Genomic DNA, 27,046 nt, shown 5'->3' with positions numbered 1-27,046 from the left:
GTTTGTGACCCAAAAATAAAAATAAATAAAAAAATCACTCCTATCAGGCTTCAGACCATATGGAGGATGCTAGGGATCGGAAGCGAACACCCAGTTTGCATATAAGGGAAATGCCCTACTGGCTTTGCTCTGTACCCAAAAATAACTTTTTTTTTTTTTTTTAGTTTTTGGGCCACACCCGGCAGTGGCTCAGGGTTACTCCTGGCTGTCTGCTCAGAAATAGCTCCTGGGCAGGCACGGGGGGGAACCACATGGGACACCGGGATTCAAACCAACCACCTTTGGTCCTGGATCGGCTGCTTTCAAGGCAAACACCGCTGTGCTATATCTCCGGGCCCAAAAATCACAATTTTTTTAAAGATAATAGTCACTCAGTTTAAATTCAGCCAGCATTGCTTTATGGCACAAAGACCTTGAAGAAATCTTCTGAGTTCTGAAATAGGTTCTTCCTTCAATAAATATGTGCTACACAGACTTAGCAGTGCTGGTACTGGACCAGGGAGATCACTCAAATGGGTAGAACAAGGCTGAGAGTTTAGTTTCTGTCACTATGTATAGTGACTCAAACTACATGTAGACTTTATGGCTGCAGGCACCACTGCCTATCATCTTCCAATATCACCAGGCCATTCTATCACGTCATTTAAGCACTGAGCAATCAGGTAGGCATGCCAGACCAAAGTTATTATTCCTTTTTAAAATATCTAATAGCGTCAATAGTTCATATACTTTTTATTATATTTGGTGTCATAGGAAGAAAGCCTGAGTAATGAAGTAGCTTACACACATGCACACAGACACCAGTTCAAAATTCTGGAAAACTTAAATGAATACAATTTGAATGACTATACATTTTTAATATCACACTAAGTTTCTTAAAGGCAAGAAATCAGTTCCCCTAATCTACAAATCTCTGTAATTTGAGATTACTATGAATTAGAAATTTGCATAATGTTATTGGGATATGTTTTTAGGGGTAATACAAAAAGTGTAAAAGTAAGAATAAACAGGGAACTTGCCATATTTGGGAGGTATTGGGTATTGGAGGCATGATGGGCATAGCCAACAGTGCTCAGAGTTAACTCCTGGGTCTCAGAGAGAGTATAATAGATGGCCATTATCCAACCCGGGTCAGTTTCCCCACCATACTTTCTATCTATCTCTGTGGCCCCTAGGCAGAGGAAGAATTTGAATTACGATGCTATTGTAGCAAACACATAAATTGATTCCATTGGAACTATGGAAACTAAAATGACCGTTCAAATTTAGAACAAATTATCTATAAAATAATTAAGATTCTGACATGCAAAAAAAAGGCCATCATTGGTTTTTCTCAAATATATAGTTGTAGAATAAAAAGTAACCTTAGGGGAGATAACATAAATTTGGGAGAGACATTTATATTGAGAAATATTCTGGGTAAAAGAATCTCTGTTGTATATCAACGTGTCTAACACCTGGAATTTTATTATTTGGCCTTTCGAAGATTTGGGGGACACATGGCATGTCACTGTCATCTAGGAAAGTCTTGATATCTATAAAAGGTGCTTGAGTGTAGGTAAATGTTGAGGTGAATATAGGAAGATATTTGGCCATAATATCAGATTACTGGTCTTATTTTTTTAGATAAAATAAAACTAAATAGTTTTATTTATGATTTTTTTTGTTTTTGGGGTCACACCTGGTGATGCTCAGGGTTCTGGTCATGTGTTTATAAATTGCTTCTGGCTTGGGGAACCCACCTGGGATACTGGGATTGAACCCAGGTCTGTCCTAGGTCAGCCACTTGCAAAGAAACTGGCCCTACCCGCTGTGCCATCGCTCTGGCTCCTAAAAATAGTATTTTTGAAAGTATTTAATCATTCTATTTTTTTTATTCTGAATCTATTTTTATATTATCATATACAGTTTTTCTTCAGTATAGAAGAATACTGAGTGAGTCCTAAAAATTTTAATACTATTTTGATCTACATACTTATTTTTTTCTTATCTATAAAAAAGGATTCAAATAATGACATACACAGTCACTGCTAAGTCATAAGGGTAGACATTTTAATATTAAGTATTAACACAGACGTAGAATAATTATAGGCCACTTTTTAAAAATATATGACAATATATCATTTGGCTTAATAAATCAAACTTTTTACCCAAATTTTTTGAAAGTTTTTTTTTTATATTTTAATAATTTTTATTTTGACCAAAATGGATTACAAATCATTCACAGTAGTATTTTAGGTACGTAGTGGCATTGAATCAAGGGACATTACCCACTTCCAATGGTTGTCCTCCCTCTACCCCCTGTTCCCAGCAAGCATCCCATATCACTCCTGCTTTGCCCCCTGGGCTGCTAGTATAAAGTGGTTTCTTCTTTTTTACCCCAAACCAAATTTTAGCCAACACTTCTAATATTCATAGCATGCTAAAATTGATTTTACAAAAGGAGTCTAGAGACAAGAAATCACTGGCATCATAGAAAGAGAAAGTACAGTTACCCAATAGTTTTGTGCTCTCTAAAGTGATGAAAGACTAAGAATTATACTCTCTTAACTACAAGTGTGTCCATTGTTTAAAAAATGAATATACTTGAAAGTTATTTAGGGCCAACTGAACAAGTAGAAACATATGGTTTTTTAGTATTTACTACTATGAATTTTGGCAGAAATCATGTTTTACAATATGTAAACTAGGAAACAAATGCTATCATTACCCTTATTTTTAAATGAAGAAAGTAAAAGTAAAAGAATTTAAGTCTTCTATAAATGATTTCATAGGACACGAATCCAGAATACAACTTTTGTGTCTCATATTCTGACTATAAGCTATAAAAATAAACTCTATTCTACAATAGTACTTTTTTCTTATTTCCTATTTCATAGTGCCAAAAAAGAATTGAGGAATATACTTGAATTGGTTTAATAGTAATAACTTATTTTGTAACTTTATGAGTTCTTAAATGACAGGAAAATAGCATATTAAACCAAGGCCAGCCAAATAAACTATTTGGATATATAACTTGTATTCCCATTTCCCTTCTTAACTTTTTACTTTCCATTTTTGTAATAAACATTTTAGATCATTTCTAAATTTTGAATTAAAACTACATTGCCTGCACAAATGTCACATTTAAATAGACTTCTATTTATAGCTATTTCTTGACAGCTAATTGGACTTAAAGGGTCTAAAGGATATTTTGCATGTGATGTTTTTTTAAGGTATTACCATTCTAATTGAAGTTAACAGTTTTTGGAAATATCAAAGGAAGCTACACTCATGAAATTGGCAGACAAGGTTAATTTCTCAATGTTTGAGAAAACTGTTGGCTTCAAATTAAAGTGATAAATTTATTATCTTTAAAAAATTTTGAAGTTAGTAGGATATTTGATGGCTTCAAATTTAAAGATAATAAATTTCTCACTTCAAATGATTTACTACTATGCTCCTGAGGTTCTTTTTGTATACATCATTAAGAAGTTGCAGTTGAAAGTGAAAGTTTGCAAGAGAAAATAAGAATATTCATGTTTATTGGAACTGATTTAATCATACAGAGGAATATCAAAATGACATTCGAACACTTTATTGACTTTGACTCTACTACCCATGTCAATATGGTTCAAAGATTTAGAAAAAAAATTTGAAATTGATATATCAATTAGGAAAATACTTGATATTTTATTTTGTGCCTTTGTTTGATTTTTTTGGTTTTTTGCTTATTTGTGGGCCATGCCTTGAGGAACTCTGGGTTACTCCTGGCTCTGCACCCTCAAGCTGGCTGGGATGCTGACAATAAAACTCAGGTTGATTGTGTGAATGGCAATCCATATTTGATTTTTGTTGTTTTCTGGCCACACCCGGCAGCACTCAGGGGGTTAGTTACTCCTGGCACTTTGCTCAGATATTGTCCCTGGCAGGCTAAGGGAACTATATGGGATGATGGAGATATAACTTGGGTTGATCAAGGTTCAGCTGCATGCAAGCCAAACGCCCTACAGCTATGCTATCATTCCAGCCTCATATTTGATATTTTAGATGGGAAAATATTTTAACTATTATTTTCTCAGTACATATTTTAAATATCAATAAAAGGAATTTCATAATTAATTTCTCTATTTTATGTAGTTATGTACTTTATTACCATATAGAACAGAGGTTTATAAACTGTATATTTGAATTATCAAAGTTGGCCTTACTTTTAGCAATTAATCTGGACTAGCTCTATCACCATGATATAAATTATGAAGATAAGTGTTACCTATTTTACTAAATTTGTCAGTTATATTTGTCTTCTTTTTTCCTTGTGTTGTTCACAGTCAGGCATTTAAATATATGTCATTTACATACTGCATGTATTTAAATATTTGGCACTTAGATACTATAAGCATTCAACTATATCATTTTAATTTGTTCGGTTATATTAATCTAATGAAGTATTTTTCTTTTCAACTTCATGGAAACTTATTCCATTGATTTTCAGAATCATAATCATATTTTATTCTTAAACTATCCTTCACCAGGTCTGTCTCTTACCTTATGTTACTTTTCTCAGGAGTAAAGCATCCCTTTTCAAGACACACAATGCAACCAGAATGTATTATTTATGTTCACAAGATGACCTGGGCTTTCAGTCATCATAAACCTTTTCAATCTTTGGAATATTAATCTTAGAGTTGACTTTTACTATTAAAATAGCTACCTAGCCTGGCTTTGAATATGCACCTTTGCACTTTCACGACCCTGTGAAGGAGAAATACATCAAAGAAGGACGCTCTTAGTGACATTCTGTCTCAGTGCATCATCAGTACAATGGGACTTTAATAATATATTGTCAGAATGTCACATAGCAGTGAGCACCGGGGCGAGAAGTCGCTTTAATTCAATTATTAGTGCTATGTATCATCATAGCGTCACCAGCCAGTAGTCAAGAATGCAAACCTATATAAGGGAGACTAATAACACTGCTATTTCATTGGAAGAACTTCTTGACTGCAAGGTGAATAAAGATTTTTAAAATGGTTAAGAAACTGCTAACACACTAAAACGTGATTTCATAGGTTATGAATAAGAGACTGCTAAAAAATAAATGTTATTCAATATTATGGAAACATTGAATGACGTCAAATATAAAATTGAAATGCCATCCTAAAATTTACTTTAGAATTTTAACAGTTTAAAACATTCTAAACATGAATTGTAGCTAACTTTCTCTTGAGTACTGTTCACTGTAGATCATAAACATTTAAAAATTATTTGAATAGTGTTTAGATGCATATGAATGCACTAAGAGATGTCCGCTTTTCTTTAAGGCTTATTTGTATTTTTAAATGTATATACATATTTGTAGAGCGTTATCTAACAGATTCATACGTAAATAAGTATAGCATTTTAATGAAGGATTGAAGAGCTAGGTTAGTGAAATAGAGGGCACTTGCCCTTTCATGAGGAAAACCCAAGTTTGACACTCAGTACCCCATTGGGTATAGGAGAGACTTTTTAAAATATGTCACGATATTTTTAATAATAAGGTGATGGCAGAGGTATTAGTAAGTCTATCAGGAACATTAGAGAGTAAGTAGAAGTTAGGAAAAATATATTTCACACTTTCAGATACCACATGTTCATGAACTAGAGAGATAAAATAAGACCAAAGATGTGGTCGCCTGAGCATAGTGAGAAGTGATTTCTTTAGCACAAAGCCAGAAGTAAATCCTGAGCAGCATTGGATGTTGTCTCCAACCAAAACAAAAGAAAACAGACATGTTTCAGTTGTTGTTCTGAGAACAGCCCCAGCCTAATTTGAACTGAATTTGCAATCTTGCGAATGAAATGAAGTTCAAACTTAAATTAAAGTTAAACTTTAATACAGAAAACAACATTTCTAGAAATTAAGCACCTTTCTAGCTTTAATGTTTAAAAATAGATTAGTTGAAACACTGTACCTCAAAATGGCCAATCTGTTAAGTTTTGTATGGTTTTCTCAGCCGAGGGTGACAAATACAAGCCAATATTTACCTTTAATTTCTGCATTAAATTTTTTTTTTAGAGATGATGGCAACAATCCATACTACAATTCTAACATAAAAGAATGAAAGGTGACATATATAATCAAAAATATGTATGACTTCTATTACAGATGGGATTGTTTTTTTTTTTTTTAAAAACTAGTCATTTATTTTTTGGCTGAAAGTGATTTGAATGGGATTTCTAGGTCCTCAGACCCAGTCTTGAATTTAGAATTTTAATCAATATGTCCCCAACTCTTTCAGAAGTTTCGCAGTGGCCTTCACTTTTCCAAAATAATACAGAGTGATCTTTAGTAACTTTCATTTCTCTTTATTAAGATGTAAAAAATATCATAAATTAATAATATTGATAACAGTATTGAGAATTCATCTCAGGACTAAGACCAGTGCCTAAATAAGATTCTGAGCCACTTTAGCTTCTGCAGTCTGACAGCAATCTGGATACCTACCCTATCTTCCTGCATCAGCCATTTTTCTGTCTTGAGTACAGTTTCCTTCTATTGTAGAGGCAAAACTTTGATCTACTAAAAAGCTTCAGCTCTCTCAGGAGATTAGATAGAATGTCAGTCAGAATGTAGCACTTGCCAGAAAACTCTTTTCTCTTGTAACACATAAAAATGATTATAAATAAGGTTCAGTATATCCTCTCGCTGAGAATTCTCTATTTTTAGAGTCATGTCTTGTCACTTCCTATTTGCAGCCACGGTCATATGTAGTCAATCAAAGCTACATATGTAAGTAATCATTTAATTGAGTGTTCTGCGGAAGTGGCCAAATCAGTTTGACTAATGACTTATTGGTGAGTACCAATCATCTCACCTCCGCTAGGATGATCTCATGATAGCAATCATGTCTGCTTATATTTTGTACTTATATAATCATGAAATCTACATAATTGGAATTTCTGCTATCATTTAGTTTTTAAAACATTGCATTTTGACATCATAAAATTTTAAATGTCTGATTCTTTTTCTGCGTTAAATTATTTATACTCCAAACTTTTAAGTCCTTGGCCATTCTATTACCCTTTAACGCTAAAATGCTTGTAGAAAATAAGACGTTTAACAAAATGGTTTTAATTTTGACTCAATTCTTCTATTTAGATTCTTAAATGTTAACAAAAAACTATTCTAATTTTTATTCTTCAGTTATCTATTAAAAATTCATTTGGGGGACAGAAAGATGGTAGAAGATAAGCCACTTTATTTTACATGATGGACACTGTTCAGTCTTCAGCTCTACCAGAAGTGATCCCTAAATAGAGTGCTCAGAGAAAGCCCTGGGCATCACTATGTGTAGACCAAAACTAAAAAAGAAACGTTTAAGCAAAAAGTTTCTTAACTTTTTATAGTTTATATTTTAATAAGTAGAGGCGCAGTGATAGTAAAGTGATTTTTAAAAATTCAGTGCTATTATTGTGACATAATGAAATAAAAAAAATAACAATGGGAGAGGAAAGTTCCCTGACACCACCAAAAAAAACCCAAAACACTGGGATATGGTAATGAGCATGTATAGAGCCAGTGGTTGTTCCCATGACAGTATGCTTCAGTGGAGAAACCCTGAATCTCTTAGGCCACAGGAATTTCCTTCCTTCCCCAATACTTACTGTGCCTATGCAAAAAAAAAAAAAAAAAAAAAGTGGGAGGAACACCAAACCCTGCTACTCCAGCATTCCTTTTTCTTGTTTTATTTTGTTTGTTTTTGATATTATTTTCCTTCTCTTTTTTCTTCCACTTTTTTCTTTCTTTTTCATTCTTGTGGATACTATTTGGTGATTTTTTTTGGTAGTTGATACCAAATTTTTCTTCTCTTTTCCTTAACCTTTTTATCTCCAACAGAATCGCATAACTTGAATCATTCAGCCTCATAAATTGAGGGGGAAATTGATAATACCAGGACCAGTCATATGAACATGTAGTGCGAATAAAAAGTGACCAGACTGGAACACCAAACCCAAAGTCAATGACAGAATGGATACCCAATCTACAACAAGCTGTAAAGTGGAAACCAGTTACACTAGTATTCTGGGGGGTAAAGGAGGGAGATATGGGAGACATGCTGGGAACAGGAGTGGAGGGAGGACAGCATTGGTGGTGGGAATGCCCTTCATTCATTGTTACTATGTACCGTAAATAATTCTGTGTAATGCGCTTCAGTCACAATAAAAATTAAAATAAAAAATTACAAAGTGCTTAAAAGATCAAAGCATCAAAAACAGATCAAAACAGCAGGACTGAATATTGTAAATATTGATGTATATCAACATATAAACCTCAAATTGCAAATAAAATATGTAAAACATAAAAACAACAATGGGGCACTGTTTAAAAATTGAATGCAGATGCATAATATGCATAATCTTCATACACATAGTGTAGCTCTATTGATCTAAACTAGTATAATAATCTAAATGCATTGTTTGTACTATGTTTGTAATATTGTTTAAAATTCTCAAAACCAAAAAATTTGAACTCAGTGAAGTTATAAAGGAGGGCAATGTCTTGTACATAAGGAACAGTTGAATTATTACCATTTCTAGTCCTAAAGAGATAAATAGAAGGGTCTTTTAAAAAATCACAAAGTAAACTAGTGTGAATTTACCTAAATTACCCATTTAGTAAAAAATTCCCCTGGCAGGCTGGGGAACCATATGAGAGCCCAGTGATCTTATATTAAGCCTGCCAGGGGTGATTTCTGGTGTAGAGTTAGGGGTAACCCCTGAGCACCACTGGGTGTGGCCCAACAACCAATTAAGCAATTAATACATAAAAATGAATAAGATCACTTATTTTAAAAACACAACTACACACAGGTAACTTCACAGAATGAAAGTAGAATTATAAATGTCCTGAGTTTATTTTCATCTATCATTCTCACTTCCTAGCATAAGTCTCACAAGCCAATCAAAACCCAAAGGATATAAGAAACCTACCGGGTCCCCAAGAGGCCAAGGTCGAGGAAAATGAATTTAGTTAGCAGAACAAATGGAAGGACTTTATAAAATAATGTGGCTGACCAAAGAATTGGGTTAGGGCAAATGATGCCAGGGGAAGGTTAGAGAGACTGTGAGGAAAGGTATTTAAGAATCAATGCAGAAGAATATAATTTGCCAAGCTACTAAATTAAGGGAGAGAGGAGGTTGGTATGTTGAAAAAATATAAAGAAACTGGAATAACTAGAACAAAGTCAGCAATCAAAGAACAAATCAGATGAGAACAAATATAAGAAGAGACAGGATATTCTAGAGTTGTGCCAGGATATAACTGTACATCCTGCTATATAACTTGGAAAACTGCTGTAGTGTACAAGATAAATCAGATGTGGTTAACTCAGTCTTCTTCTAATGTAGATTTCAAATGATAGCTTATAGTGACTTGGGCTTTTCCATTGACAAGGAGATAGAGAAGAATGGACAAGTATGTGTTACACTTTAAAATTAAAAGAATAGGTTTGTTCATTGGATGAGACATGGGAGATGAAAGAAAGATTTTGTTTTTGCGTTAGGATATTATGTGGTTAATAATTTATGGATTGCAAAAGATTAGAGGAAAATAGATTGATCTAAAAACAGGATAGAAATTCTTCTTGGAATTCTGGAGAGATAGTAAAGGGTAAAGTCAGTTACCTCACTCATGCATGGCCAGCCCTGTTTCAAATTCCTAGAACCAAATATCCCCTAGTATTTAAGTACTCCCTGGGATTAGAGCCAGGGTTAAAACCTGAGCACAGATGGATGTGACTGTTGTGTTAAATAAATAACGATGGGGCTGGATGGCGATGGATGGAGGCCTTTGTGCTTAGGCCCCAGCCATGTGACCAAAAATAAAATAAATTAAATTAAATAAATAAAGCAAAAATTGTTTTCAGGAAGTATAAAATGGCTAAGCAATACCAAGGTGGACTCCAGTTATTAAGTGTCTATGTTTAATTCAGAATAGATATCACAGCTAAAAAAAATATTTAGAAATGAAATAAGAAATTTGGACTTCAGATATCAATAAATTTACCTATGGAAATTATGCACAATGAAAAAAGAGATCTCTGGGCTTACCTTAGATGTTATAAAAAAAGGTTTTTTAAAGAGAAATATTAAAAAATCAAATATTATCAGAGACATTTCATATAGCCTCCCATTTAATACCTAAAAAGTTCTCTGACTTCTTCATCATTCAGTTCCTAATAGGTATTAAAATGCATTATTATATGTGTCTAATTAATTCGTTTAATTAATTATGTTAATAAATGTGGATATATAATTTTGCATTCATCTATAACTGGAAAAAATATCAAATCAATTTATCCTTTGGCATAAATGATAGTATATTTTTTAGTAAAAAAGTTTAACCATAAAGATAAACATGCTCACAACTCAATGCTATTTGTAAGACTTTACATGCCACTATAGTTTACAAATGTATTCCTGAATATGTTAATGAAAATGTTTGATTTATAGTATGTGGCTGCTTACATTACCAAGGAGAAACTTTGAAGTTAAAGTGTATACCTTTTGCTTCACTGGGGTACAATAATAGTGAATGAGTATAATTTTATAGAAATTTAAAGTACATCAAGAAACATTTTCTTGATGAAATAAATTTTTTAAATTTGGGAAAGATTTTTTAAGCAGAGTCATAATTTGTGACAGTATGTCTGTATTAGAAATATAGATATATTTATATACAATAAAATATAGATCTCTGCAATTGAAAGCATATTTTATAGTCAAAGCCTAATATATTAGTGATAAAAGATGGTAACAAAAAATTAATTCATTAAATGAATTCTATTATTTCTAGACTAATGACTGTCCTTGATCTGAATTAACATATTTGTTTCATTTTTGTGTCCTCAACTTCTTTTGCTGAGATGAATGCAAGATTCTTTATCTTTATTCTCTAAGAATTTCATACCTTGTTTATCCTTGTACCTTGTACCTTGTACCTATACCTATGTCAACCCTTCACAATCATTTACTAAAGGAACAACTTAAAGGACTGTTTTACAAAATGAAGTGTTCATTTGAGAGGCTATTAGAAGAAACTGGAGTGTAAATGTTTCTAATACTTAATTTAAATGTCTAAATTCTATTTTAAAATTTATAAACAAGTAATCTTTAAAGTTTTCTTAGAAATGTTCTAGGTCACTCCAAACTGAGGTCCCTGTACTCTAAATACATAATCTCTGAATTGCTTAAACTCTCCTGGGATTATTCATAGTCTTTTTTAAGATATGAATTTCCTTTCCTTTTTGTCTTGAATTTTTCAAGACAATAATGACATTACACTTAAAAATCATATCCTCCCTTATTAGATAGCTAATTTTATTTTTTCATGTAAAAAACTATTGGCCATGTAGTTTAGAAAAAGTGCTTAATATTAAGAAAACTAAAAATTATGCCTTCAAATTTTGAGTACAATAGAGGTGAGTATAAGAAGCAACCCTTCATCAAAATTAAAAAAATAAATGTGATGTACAAGCTAATAAGAACTCTTCCAACCATCTATACAAAAATGCACATACTTTTCTTTCATCAGTATAAAAGAGTGAGACAGCTAAGTACCTTTTTCCTTGCTTTCAACGTCCTTTTCTCCAAATTGAAATGATCACTGCTCTAAACATAAGTGTGTGTATGTCATATATATAACTGTAGCTTCATTAACCATAGATTGAAAGGAAAAGTTATGTCTATCATTCTCTCTCTTCCTCTTTCTCTCTCCCTCTTTCCCTCTCCCTCTCCCTCTCTCCCTCCCCTTCTCCCGCTCCCCCTTCTCCCTCTCTCCCTCTCTCTCCCCCTCCCCTCTCCCCCTTCTCCCTCTCCCCCTCTCCCTCTCCCCCTCTTCCTCTCTCCCTCTCCCTCTCTCCCTTTCTCTCCCTCTCTCCCTCTCTCTCTCCCTCTCTCTCCCTCTCTGTCCCTCTCTCTCCCTCCCTCTCCTCTCTCTTTCCCCCTCTCTTCTTCTCTCTTTCCCTCTCTCTCTCCCTCTCCCTCTCTCTCCCTCTCTCTCCCTCTCCCTCTCTCTCCCTCTCCCTTCCTCCCTCTCTCTGCCCCTCTCTCTCCCTCTCTTTCCCTCTCTCTCCCTCCCTTTCCCTCTCGCTCCCTCTCTTTCCCTCTCTCTCCCTCCCTTTCCCTCTCGCTCCCTCTCTCCCTCTCTGTCCCTCCCTCTCCCTCCCTTTCCCTCTCTCTCCCTCTCTCTCCCTTTCCCTCTCTCTCTTCCTCTTTCTCCCTTCCTCTCTCTCTCCCTCTCTCTCTCCCTCTCTCTCCCTCTCTGTCCCTCTCTCTCACTCTTTCTCCCTCTCTCCATCTCTCTTCCTCTCTCTCCCTCTCCCCCTCCCTCTCTCTCCCTTTCCCTCCCTCCCTCCCTCTCCCCACTCTCTTCCCTCTCTCTCCCTCTCTCTCCCTCTCTCCCTCTCTCTCCCTCTCTCTCTCCCTCTCTCTCTCCCTCTCTCTCTCCCTCTCCCTCTCCCTCTCCCTCTCCCTCTTTCTCCCTCTCTCTCCCGCTCTCTCTCTCTCTCTTTTGCCACACCTGGTGACATTCAGGGGTTACTCCTGGCTATGTGCTCAGAAATCGCTCCTGGCTTGGGGGACCATATGGGACTCTGGGGATCGAACAGAGGTCCATCCTTGGTCAACCCTGTGCAAGTCAAATGTCCTACCACTGTGCTATCATTCCAGCCCCAAATTCTAACTCTTTAAATTTACTTAATTGCCTCCTTAACTTTTAACAAATGGAGTCTACAGAAATTCAGACTTCTGAGAATAGTATACACTAATAAAACCAAGTCTGACTTTGTCAAATTTAATATAATTATATTTTTCATAGAGACATCATCTAAATATAATAGAAATAAGACCATTTGAAAATAATAATTCAAAACTGTCTTGATTTGCAGCCAAGAAAAAACTTCTCAAGGGTCACTTTGGTATTATGTATCTGCCTGAAATTAAAAAGATTCCAGTAGAGTACTCTCAGCACTCTATAAATACATTCCATTGGGGCATATAATTTCCATTTTAACATAGGTTTTCTTTAGTTAAAATGATCATTTAGGGGCTGGATAGATATCATGAAGATAGGGCATTTGCCTTGCATGCAGAAAGTCAGTGGTTCGAATCCCGGCATCTCATATGGTCCCCTGAGCCTGCCAGGAGCGATTTCTGAGCATAGAGCCAGGAGTAATCCCTGAGCGCTGCCAGGTGTGACCCCAAAACCAAAAACCAAAAAAAAAAAGAGCAGTTATATTTAGTCAACACTGCTTAGGTAGTTAACTTGTTAGTAACAGAACACTAGATTTTATTATAAAGAATTTCTATGTTTTACTGTTAAGTAAATCAATATATTGGAGATATGTTATGTTGAGATTAAAGAAATAATCAATGACTATTCAGAACAAGTTCAAAGGAAGAGTTTGATCATCACAATAAAAATTGTTTTATCTGTGGGAGGAAGTAGATATATACATTCATGCATAATACACACAATGTCACTGAACATTAACTTTATAATTATGACTAAAATGCAAAACATAAGTGCTGTTATGTACTCTGGGGCTTAGAAAATGCAGATAACAAAGAAAATTAAATAATTTTAACAAATACGCAAACATGCAGTGAGAAATATACCCTCCAGTTATTATAGCAACCTGAAGATTAGAAGGAATTTTGGAAAATTTTTCAGCAAAGGATCCTAATCCTTATTTTTTGACAGGATGACTTTACTGTAATTTGGGATAATGTTTAAATAAAAGAATTCTCAGTCAGGGAGCAACAAAAACTAAGAAATAAAGAAAGCCATCCTTATTGAGATCAAATAATTTTGGAGAGGTGAATAGTTACTCATTAGATTTCAAAAAAAAACATTGGCTCAGAAACCCTGTAATATCAGGATAGGGTTATGTAAGTAACTATTTACAAAAAAATTTATTTGAAAAAATATCATGATAATATACTCAAGAAACCTAAAATTACAAACTTTTTATATCCAAGTGCTCAAATAAAAATTCACCTAGAAGGAAGTGAAAAAACAGTGCAAAAATATATGTAATTAAACATTTTAAACTACAGCTAAATCAATGATAATTTTACAAATCTTTGGGGTCGAGTTACAAATAATCAACTTTTTTAAGATTACGCAAAACACGTCAAAACTAGTATGCTAGTTTACCACTGCTTTATAAAAAAAACATATAATTTGGGAGTGCAGCTATACTCTATTGTATATATTTAATAAGTTAACTCACCAAAGTTCTTGTGCCCTTATACTACCAAAATGACCATTTGGGCTGGAGCAATAGTACAGCGGATAGCATGGAGCCAACCCAGATTCTATGCCTGATACCTTCAGAATCACCAAGAATAATTCCTGAGCATAGAGTCAGAAGTAAGCATTGAGCACCTCTTGGTGTGTCCCCAAAACAAACAAACAAACAAAGAATGACCCTTCCCAACTTTTCTGATCCCTATTCCTCAATCTTATCCCTATTCCTCAAGTCACTAAAATACACAGGTATCCTTTAAATCCTAACATACTCTTCAAAGATTTTGAGTTATTTACATTTGTTTTGGCAATAAATTTGCTATGTTTATTTCAATTCTGATTAAAATCATCTTGTAATTGTTTTCGACTCCCTGACTTAAACTCCTTTAGTAAAATACCCTCACTTTCTATGTTGCCCCAAAATTCATGATTTCATATTTTTAAAGAGTTGAGTCAAAATTTTGTATCTGTATACTACACAATTATGATATTCAGTCATTTAGTCATGGGAGAATTAGGGCATTAATTTTTCTTGTTTTGTTCATTTGTATATTCGTTTTGGGGTCACACCTAGCATCACTCATGGGTTTGTTACTCCTGGCTCTGTGCTCAGAAATCGCTGCTGGCAGACAAAGGGGACCATACAGGATGATGGGATTTGAACCACTGTCCATCCTGTATTGGCTGCATTCAAGGCAAATGCCCTACCACTGTGCTATCTCCCCAGCCTCTTGTTTTGTATATTGTTAATAATATTAACAAAAGAATATTTACTCAATACATATGTATTCTTAAATGATTCTAAAATTGTGACAATTTTATTTGTTTATAAAAGAGATATTGAAAGCATATCACTGCCACGGCACACATAAACTTTTAGGGCAACTCAGCCCTCCAGATGTATCCTCAGATTTTTTCCTGGTGGGGAGTACTGAAATAACCCCCAAGGGGTTCCTCAAAAGGCCCGCTATGGATGCCTTTTTCCCCTGCGTGGATGGTTGAGGAATTTCTGAAGAAATGTTTGGCATTACATTTTCAGTCATTATTTGGCTATCTCTCCTTTGTAAATCTCAGGCATAATTGTGGCCTCTATCAAATAATTTGGCTCAGAAATTCCAGCACCAAAGATTACTATGAGAACACCTTTTCTGGATAATACCCAGCCTTAAAAGCAAAAACAATGCTTTTTCTACTTTTTTTAAGTATGTTCTTGTAGCTGTAGTCTCTGGGTATCAAGGGTGAATGCAAATCCTGGCTATGACTCTTCTTTAGAAATAGGGACACACATTTTAGGGGATTTGGCTTCTTCTTTTACTTAACCTCTAAAACAAGAGAGCCCAGCTCAGTGAAGTCCAAGTTCCTAGATATTTCCTACTTCCTCCTAATCCTGATTTTGCATTTGAAGTAAGCTTGCAAAGAGCTGCCTTAAATTGTAAATTTCTCCTTTGTAACTTAGAATTTTTACAGTCACACCCATATCTTAGATATTGTCACTGTTGTACTTTGCTTTGTAATTATAATTATTCTTCTCTACAGCTATGGCTAGTTTTACTCCTATTAATTCCCCTGTTCAAAAAATTAAACTTGTAGCACTTCTGCCAGAAGATGTGTTGACCCCACATACTCTGTGTGTGGTTTCATTATTTCATATTTTATACTCAGATGCTCGTGCTCCCGCTTTTCTCTCATGAAGGATTGCTCCCCACTAGAGATGCTGAGACACAAGATGGCTGCAGCATAACACAATGGACCATATGGTTTCTTTGAGTTCAAGAGAAGTCATTCCTGAGCACACTCCAGAATAAACCTTGAGCTTCTCAGGATCTGGCTTTAAAAAAGTTCCAGGGGGCCAGAGAGGTAGTGCAATGGGTAGAGGTAGCACAGTGGGTAGAGCATTGCCTTCCAAGTGGCCAACTTAAGTTTGATATCCTGCATCCCATATGCCCTCCTCCCAAGCCTGCTAGGAGTAATTTCTGAGCACAGATCAGAAGTAAACCTGAGCACTGCCATGTGTGACCCAACACCACCCAATATAAAAATAAAGCATGCTACTTAAATCTCATTTAAATATTCCCATTATTATTCAGTAGTAAAACTGCTGTTAAAAATTTCCAAAGCTGAAATGTGCACAGAAAATACTAAATGTCTCTTAATTCATGTGAACAACTTTTTGGATGCACCCAAATAAACCCCCAAATTATCTGCCAAGCTATAGAAAATAATACATAAAATCTAACATAACACAAAGAATTAGTAAAAACTGAGTTAAATATTTTACTGAGGTGAAAAATACACAGTCTGTATAAAATTGGTAAACTGTTTATACAGTATAGTTTTACTTTTCAGAATCAGGACAACTACTACAGTAACTAATGGTAGGGATGATCATGAGTTAGGAACAATCTTTAAAGAATGGTATGGGATAAATATTAAGGTATAACACATGAAGTATACAGGTAGTCCTAAACACTAGCAATTTATATTTTCTGTAAACATCCAACTCTTTTTAAAGTCTTCCTATTAAATTATGTCAACATAACAACTAAATACTACTATAATTTAATCAAATAAAAAGAATTGAGTTGGAGGTCTTTTCAAATGTCTAAGCATTTAGAGAGTTTCTAGTCAATTGAATAATGTAATCATATACTTTTCCACGATCTCTAGAAAATTGACTACCATGTTACTTTAATGAGAAATGACTCACCAGAAATAAGATTTTTTATTAAAGTATACATATTTTATAAGTAAAGTAATACTGAAAAAATTCTTATTATGTATAGAATTTAGCAGTTGTGTCAGTGGTTTCTGAGAAAAGGATTATCAAAATCTTGGGATCCAATACTATTTAGCTTTAACAAAGTCTTTCAATTTTCTTTGAATCTTATTAAACATAAATTGAGGAACATCAAAGCTGAGATAAAAGTCTGGGAGACGTTTGTGATTTAATAAAAGCTGTAAATATATTTGTAGTGGAATGTGAATGAACTCAAATTTTGGATGGTTTTGCTATAATGAATTAGATAATTATTTCTATTTTAGAAATATTTGTGTATGTTGCACATTGCCTAGTACATTTATGTTATTTCTGAAATATGTAAACCTATACATTTTGCAAATGTTTCATAGACAGAAGAAATGAAAAGCTATCAAACTTTCTACCAGCAAAATGATGCTATACTTGCAACAGAATAGAAAATCAGTTTCTCTATAATTGCATTATAAATGACATACTGATATTGAGTACTCTTTGATGAGAATGTCTGCTCTATATTTTAAAATTTATCTTTAATAGAAAATTCAGAATTTGAAAATCTGAGACCTTTCAGCTTTTAAATTGATTAACTATTCTCAAGTGAAGTTAACCTTGCTTTTTTAATAAGTCTTGTCTAAAATATCCTGGCATACTTATTAGAAGATATTTTGTGCTCTAGATTGACAACCACAAAACATGTTACCCATTATAAATGAAATTCTCCAATGCCATTAGTACCATGAGCATCAGGGTTCAGATTACATCACCTGCAACATTTCCTGCCCAAGTAGCTGCAGACCTGAGGCACTACCTACAGACCTTGCCCCTTGTATCACCAACAAAACCAGGTAGCAGGAGAACTGTAGAAGTTAGTTCTCTGCCAGTCTTTGACAGCTAACAGATTCCACCCCCTATTTTACGTCACTTTAGTTCCAAGCAAGTTCTCTATCACTGAGCAGTATGCATTCCCCACATCACAGTTTACATTGGGGCTATATAGGTCACACAAAAATTAATTGTAGTAACACCTACTGTGTTAACAATGACTAAAACTACACCCTAAGTATTGATATCACATGCTGAAGGTAGACCACAAGAAGTTTTCTTCAAACCGTATCTTGGGGAGAGAGCCCAAAGATATTGAGGAGTAAAAAAAGCCCTTATATCATGAACATGTCCTACCTATAGGACATAGACCAACAGGAACAGTGAAAAAAAACAATAAATCTAGCAAAACAGCTTAGCTCAAATCTCTAATTCTATCCACTTCTCTCTCTTTTGTATGTCTAATTAATCATTCACTTATCTGTATATTAGTTAATCTAAGGAAGGATGGAATGTATTTTATAAAGATTTATTTCCTCCACAGAATAAGTTATAGATAAAATCTATAAGGGTGGTTTATATCACATGAAATCGTCACTTTCAACAGTACAATATCACCTGTAGTGAGACTTTCTAAAATAAAAAAAATTGGTAATTTTTTCTAAACAAGCCATATTCATTTATTATGTCTCCTCCAGAGGTGATTTAACTCTAAGTATGTAAGACTTATTTTTCATAATCAAAGTTTCATAATCACATTTCTGAATGGCAAGTAAGAGAATGATTTGTTAAGATTATATCTAAGTGAAAAAATATTTAATAGCTTTTGCTATATTACTAGAGGCAGGCATATAATAAATGATAAACAATTATTCTTAAAATGGTAGCCTGGGTGATATCACAGAGGTACGGCATTTGCCTTGCATGCTGCTGACCCAAGATGAACCCATGTTCAATCCCTGGCATCCCATATGGTCCCCCAACCCTGCCAGGAGTGATTTCTGAGCTAAAAATCAGGAGTAACTCCTGAGCACTGCCAAGTGTGGCCCAAAACAAAAACAGCAACAACAATAAAAAGTTACATTTAGGGTAAGAAATATTAGTTTTACAAGTCATATACCTTGCATGTTAAGCAAGAAACTTGCTTTATTTTTTCACAAATCTTGGACCTTTCTTTCGTACTCAGTTGATTTTATTTTCCAAATTTTACTTCCTATTCTATTTGACCTGCAGTTTCTATTCTCCGAGCATCTATCTTTTTTGTTCTGACTTAACAATGAAAGAATAGCAATAACTTCTCTAGAGAAAAATTTAGAAGGGAGAATGAACACTAAAAATGACCATCAGCAATTAAAAATGAGAAATAACCCAGTGGTAGAGCAAATCACAAATTTTAATTTTGTATTGAGCAGAATAAGAACCTATTAACAGATTGCTATCCTAAAACATTTTACAGGTACTATTCCAAAAGAGTCACTTTGATATTCCATTACAATTTACACACAGAAATCATTTTAAGTACCTTTGCATTACTAAAAACTGTTCATAACTCTAATTCTAACTACAAAAAATGTGACATTTAAAAGTTTTAGAAAATCACTACCTATTATCTTTTAAGATAATTGGGCTACAGGAGATAGTGAAGTAAGAACATATAACAATTATCTCAGGTCAGTCCAACATTAATCCTATAATGGTCTTTTTATACTAGCAGATGGAGATCCAATAATAAGTAGGACATAACCTCTACATTAAAGAAAATAGGACCTATTGGTGGAGACTTAAATATGAACAATTACCTGTAACAGAAGTCAGGCTATATGAAAATGTAAGACTGGAGCAATTATCAGATGCTCAAAGAGTCAAATCATAATTAGGGAAGTGACATGAGTTCAATTCCAATAGATAATTAGCATTTATGCAGCTAGAAAATCTGTAAGTTCAAAAGAAGTAACATTATGTAAAATTAACTTAATGGTTGTGAGCTATTTGTTGCTGGAGATATAAAATCTGATGAAAATGGTAGGCAGGGTATGTGATATTCAAATTAACTTCACTCCAGATCTCTCGAAGCCAATTCAAACTAACGACTTAGCCTCCTTTAACGAAATGATGGCTTTATATATATATATGTTTTCATTTCATTTTGATTTGGGATTCCCAAAAGAAAAAATATCAGGAAAAGTATAATTTGTCCACATATAATTGTTGTCATTCAAAATTAAAAACTATTTTACCACATATAAGTAAAGGCTTTGATGATTAGTTAGTAATAAAAAGGCCCTCAAATGTAGGGGAGGAATTTGTTGAGAAGGAACAAAAAACTCTTTTCCTAAAATTAAGAAGAGGGATACTGAATCTTATACTAATTTAGTTACATAAGTCAGAGATAAAATTACTGATATATTGATAATATGTATAGATATATGAATTTACAAAAAATGAACATTTACCATTTATCTTTCTATCTTTCTATCTACCATTCCTCTTTTATCTTTCTATCATCTATCTGTATGTGTGTCTATCAGTCTAGCTATCATCTGTCTGTCTGTCTATCTGTTTGTCTATCTCCTCTAAGCTAAGAAATGGTTGGTATCCTGGGACCAGAATGATAGTACAGCAAACAGGATGTTGGCTTGAAACAAATCCACCCTGGGTTTGATCTTGGTATCTCAATTGGTTTCTTGAGCATCACTAGGAGTGATTTTTGAGTACAGAGCCAGGAGTAACTCTTGAGCATTGCATTATGTGAGCCATTTTACCAACAAAGGAAAAAAATATATCCTCAAGGAAAGAGGAGGAGATTCACATTATACAAAGAAGATAATTCATGTATTCATGGGTGAAGTCCAGGTGCTTTGTTAGTACATTTTTTTTTTGCTATAAAGACAATTACTAAAGATTATTTCTGGTAATACAATACTTTTGTATGTAATAATTGTATACAATAATTGTATTTCTGGTAATACAATTAGTACTGGTAATGCAATATGGTAATCATGCATTACCATAATACATGCATCCAGAATATAAACCGATTTTCCTTATTATTGGTCATTAAGAAAGTGAAAATGTTTCTATGAACCTAAAAGATCTTAGTTTATCTCCACTCAACATAATAAACAACAGAAATTGGCATATACAGAAGAGATCTGTGTTAAACATTGTGGGACATTTTGTGTTAATGGTTAGTATCTTGTTTTTTAATTTGGATATATTGTAGATCCCCATAGAGTGTCTTATTTGAACATTACCTGTTAACATGATAAAGATTTTGGAATTTTCTCTTGAATTCAAATATTTATCTATCCTCCATTTTGGAATATTTCTTTTTTGTTTGTTTGTTTTTTGGGTCACACCCAGAAGCACACAGGGATTTCTTCTGGCCCTATGCTCAGAAATCTCTCCCAGCAGGCTGGGGGACCATATGGGATGCTGGGATTCGAACCACCGTCCTTTTGCATACAAGGCAAATGTCTTACCTCTGTGCTATTTCTCCGGCCCCTTAAGATAAATTCTAATGTGGATTAAAGTGTAATATTCTTAGGAGTACCCTCTAAAATATTAACTATCGAGCTGCATTTTAGTATTAAAATATGCAACTTCCTTTTTACATATATTGCTTCTCTGCTTTCTGTTCAGTTTTAATGTTTCTTCAATTTTTCAACTTAATTGACTACATTGTTCTTATAAGTTAAGAAAATGGGAAAGGTCTGAGTTTCTTATATCAGTAGGTTTAATTCAGTGGTCAATTTAAAACCACTTGTAACCTGACATTGGCTTTACAGAGTTCTTTGGAATTTTATTCATAGCTTAATGAGATTTTTATTTAAAGACAAATCTTCAACTTGCTACCTAGAAAATGTATTCTGTGTAACCAAAGCAGTTTTGTTAGTTACTACCAAAGCTATTACTGTTTATATAACAGAATAAATCCAGCTCACCTTAAATAGAATATCTAAACCTTACTTCTGAAAGGAAACAACAAGATATTAAAATACAAAGTGTAGCATTTTACAAAATTGTTCTTCTGAGTGCCTATGTGAAAAATAACCTCTATGGTACTGTCTAAAATAAATTAAACTGGATACGAGGCTCTTTATCAAAAGAATACAAATAAATACATGTAAGTGAAAATAAAACTCAAACTGATGAAAACTATACAAATACTTTTGTCAAGATATAACAGAGCTAGTTGGGAGTATGTAGGAATTTATTTCCTTAACAGAAAGAAATTTTGTGCTTTGATTAGCATGTATATAAAGTTCATTGTAAATAAAATACATTTTACTCATGTATATTTTCTCTTCTCTATTGACAATTATAAAGTTTACATTGTATATTTTTGAGGGAAATTAATATTTTATGTGCTGGAAAGAATATTATAATCAATAGACATATTTCCGTCTGTGACCTTCAAAATGAGAAGAAATAACATCAAATTTTTCTGTTTAAAGCAGGGGTGTCAAACTCGAGGTCCGCTGGCCATTTGCAGACCTCCATACAACATTTTATGGGCCATAGCCAGCCTTCAAATATCACAGTATTCGTGATTATTCGCTTACCAAATTATTGCAATAAAAATCGAATTAGTAAGAAAAAATTGCATTAAACATTTGCATACCCTAAGCAGTTCCGTTCAGGGTATGCAAATGTTGAACGTGAGTTTTTGCGATTTTTTTCTTACTAATGTGATTTTTTATTGCGAATATTTGGTAAGTGAATAATCATGAATACTTTGCACCTAGCACAGATGTCATTTCCGCTGCCCCAGCCCACTGTCCCTTGCATTATTGGAGGCCTAAGGGAGAGAAGGGAGAGAAGTTTATTACAGAATTAGATTTTGTAATACCTTCATGATGACTTCATCAAAGCCTGCAGTGAAGAGAAAGATTGATGACGAGCACAGACAATTTCAGGAAAAGTGGGAGATGCAGTATTTCTTTGTTGAGCACAGGGGCATCCCCACATGTCTTATTTGCTCAGAGAAAGTTGCAGTGCACAAGGAATACAACTTTATTTTTATTTATTTATTTATTTTTTTTTTTTGGTTTTTGGGCCACACCCGGTAACGCTCAGGGGTTACTCCTGGCTATGCGCCCAGAAGTTGCTCCTGGCTTGGGGGACCATATGGGACACCAGGGGATCGAACCGCGGTCCGTCCAAGGCTAGCGCAGGGAAGCCAGGCACCCTACCTTTAGCGCCACCGCCCGGCCCCAGGAATACAACTTTAAACACCATTATTCAACTAAACATGCTGAGGAATGTGCAAAATATCAAGGAAATGAGAAAGCCAAGCACATTTCCAGTCTTCAAGCATGTCTAATGAGGCAACAAGATTTCTTCAAGAAAGCAACCAAAGAGAATGCTGCATCAGTTGAAGCTAGTTACAGGGTTAGTGAGATGATTGCTAAGGCAGGGAAACCATTCACATAAGGAGAGTTTGTTGAAAAATGCGTGTTATAGGCTGCAAGTATTATTTGTCCAGAAAAGAAAGGTCAGTTTAGCAAAATCAGCCTTTCTGCTAACACTGTAGCAGAGAGCATTTCTGGTATGTCAAGTGACATTTATCATCAACTGTGTGAGAAAGCCAAATGTTTTGATGTATACTCAGTTACTCTTGACAAGGGCACAGATATAACAGACATTGTGCAGCTCACAATTTATGTCCATGGTGTTGATTGCAATTTTGAATTGACAGAGGAGCTGCTCACAATAATTCCAATGCATGGCCAGACCACTGCTAATGAGATATTTTAGCATCTGTATGATGCCACTGAGAATGCAGGTTTGCCATGGAAGAGGTTTGTTGGAATAATAACCGAATGAGTGCCATAGATGACAGGGAGGAAAAATGGACTGGTGGCACTTGTTCAAAAAAACTTGAGAGGAGGGTGTAGAGAAGGCCATTGCTCTTCACTGCATTATCCATCCGCAGGCCCTTTGCAGTAAATGCCTGCCATGTGACAATGTGATGTCTGTTGTTGTGAAATGCATCAACCAAATCAGATCCAGGGGCTTAAAGCGCAGGAGGTTCCGTACTTTTTTTTTAGAAGAAATGGAGTCAGAATATGGAGATGTGCTCTATTTCACAAAGGTATGTTGGCTCAGCAGGGGAAATGTCCTAAAAAGAGTTTTTGAGTTGAGGGAAGAAGTGAAAGCCTTCATGGAGAAGGATGGGAATGTTGTTCTGAGTTGAGTGATCACAAATGGCTCATGGACTTAGCTTTTCTTGTTGACATCACACATAAGCTGAATGTACTAAACAAGATGTTACAAGGCCCAAGGCAGCTGATCAGTGCCACCTATGACAATGTGAGAGCATTCTCCACAAAACTTGTGTTATGGAAATCCCAGCTCTCTCTTTGCCATTTCCCAGCATGCAAGGAACTTGTGGATGCAGGCATACTATTCAGTGGTGAGAAATATGTTGATGCTATTTTTAAGCTAGAAAAGGAATTTGATCACATATTTGCAGACTTCACAAAGCACAGAGCCACTTTCCAAATTTTTGTGGACCCCTTTTCCTTTGATGTGCAAGATGCCCCTCCTGTGCTTCAAATGGAGCTCATTGACCTGCAATGCAACTCTAATCTCAAAGCCAAGTTCAGGGAGACTAGTGGAAAAGCAGACATGCATGGGCAATTTTGGAGAAAATTGCCCTCCAACTTCCCTGACCTTTCCCGAATGTTCAAGCGCACCATGTGCCTTTTTGGGAGCACATATTTGTGTGAAAAGTTATTCTCCACATTGAACTTCAATAAGTCAAAGTACAGGTCTAGACTTAATGATGATCATCTTCAAGCCATAGTGAGGGTCTCATCTGCTTCCTCTCTAAAGCCAAATGTGGTTCAGATTTGTGAGAAGCACTGTCAAGTCTCTGGCACAAGGAATAGGCAAAAGGTGCCTTGTTCAGAAGAACTGTTCATGATCTTCACTAAATACTCTATTTATGTTCAGAAGAAATAATTAAAACTGTTAATAATGACGTTTGAGGACTTTTTTTTTTTTTGTGAAATCTCTTATGCGGCCCTGCCTCGCCCCGACTTTGCCTTCTGCGGCCCCCGGTAAATTGAGTTTGAGACATCCACTCAAACCCACACCTTGTCCACGGCAGGAAAAGACAACCAACACCCCTACTGACTCATGCTGTGTGGCTCTCCCTACCAACTTATCCTAACGTGGGCTGTTGCTGGATACTGGACTTAGCCCTAAAAGGACTCCCAATTCAAGAACTTTACACAAGACCCCCCCCCTCAAATCTTTTACCAATCTCAGGAAAGACAGGGTATGCGATGAAAAGGGACCTGGGAACCCACACCTCAAAAGAAAATCTCAAAAGGCAATGGGGAAACCTATACTTCCATAATAAGTATAAGATCTGTATAATACTACCTCTTTATTTTTTATTTCATTTTACTTAAAAGCATTTTTTACTATACATATGGGAGCAAACATATATTTATTTCTTTCTCTTTTATGTTTTTTGGGTGTGTGACTTTTTTCTCGGGTCTTTTCACCCCCAAATGCACCGGCAATATAATGAAGCACCATTTCTTCCTGCAAAGGCACATTAAAAATGAGGAAATCCCACATATATAAACAAGCTCTTATCTACTAGGGAGAAGAACTCATACTTATTTACAATACAGGAGAATCTCCCACCTTGAAAATATGTCATGTGGATCCATCTTAGTCGCCAGAAGATTATATACCGACCATCCAGACTTGAATCCTGAACCCCAGACATAGAAACGACACAGTTCTTCACAACAGCTACAGGAACCAAAGCCCACCTGGGACATCCTGAATACTACTCGATCTCCACCATGTGCAAGTTCTAATATGATATCCTGACAACGAGGAAATTGGAAACAAATGGACATAAGAACAGGTTATCCTACCTTACCAACTAATGATAAAACAAAATCGGAAGACTTACCACACTATGGGCTGTGCAAAAGCCAAGAACGTGATCTACAGATGACCGGCTGATAGAACCATGACCGGGCAGTATGTATTCTGGGACCAACAAGAAAGCCCTAGTCTAGGGTTTGGTCTACGTCCTGCATAACAATCATGACCTCCAATTCCAGAGTCCTGACTGAGGCAATTGCAACTGAACGGGTCTTCTGGAAACATAACAAAAGACGATATCCCAGACTCCATCCGAGTTTCAGTGCAAGGGCCAAGACCACTAACCACAGAAGACAGATTAAAATGACATCGAGGAAACAGAACTTCTAAAATCACAAAGAAAGTCTTCATCATAAGTTCCACTCCTTGACCTGTGCACAGACTGAGACCCCTAGATTAGAGGTCTGTCTTTATCATCCAGATTGGAGCAGAAGTCTTCCATAAGGCACAAAATCATCAAGGGGAGAGTAAATGAACGTGAAAGGAGTCTATAGATAATCCCATGACAATATATATTCCAAGGGTAGAGAAACCCTGTATCTCTTAGGCCAACGGGATTCCCGTTACGAATGACCCCAATATTTACTGTGCCTATGTAGGGCGGGGGGGGGAAGAGACCAAAAAAACCACTAAATAATCCTTTTTTAATTTTTTTTATCATTTTTTATCTAGTTTTTGTCAATTTCTTTGTTTTGGGGTAGATATTGAAGTAGTTGTCCATTTTTTAATTACATATTTACTTTTTCTTTCTTCTTTTCTCTTCTTCCTCTTTGTGCCTTGTCATATTTCCTATCTCAAGACCATGGCAACTATGTGATGCATATTTTTAGTGCTGCAGTGCTCACTGGATATCTTATTTGATTCCTCTTTTTGAACTGTTGTGGTGTCTCACCTTCTTCTTTTCCCCATTATACCTCAAACCAAGGATGAGAGCCTCTAGAATGATTCTGCTCATAGTTGGCGTAGTCGATTTTTACCCCATTATATTACCTTTCTCTTCCTCAAACAAAACCACATAACTTGAACTTTCTAGTCCCGCCTCCCAATTGGAGGGGGCAGTAATGGAGTCACCAAGACCAAACAGTTATAAGACCACTAAGTAATAAACTAAACACAGAAGGGACCACGCATTCTAGCAGCCCCCTGGTGGGGGAGAGTGGAGGATATGGGAGGCAGGATGGGAGCGGTTGTGGGAGGACAATTCCGTGGTGGGAATCCCACTGATTCAATGTAAATATGTACCTGGAATATTACTGTGAACGATATGTAAGCCA

This window comes from Suncus etruscus, chromosome 17 (genome assembly GCF_024139225.1).
Source record: "Suncus etruscus isolate mSunEtr1 chromosome 17, mSunEtr1.pri.cur, whole genome shotgun sequence".
NCBI lineage: Eukaryota > Metazoa > Chordata > Mammalia > Eulipotyphla > Soricidae > Suncus > Suncus etruscus.
Note: the sequence above shows the minus strand (reverse complement) of the source record.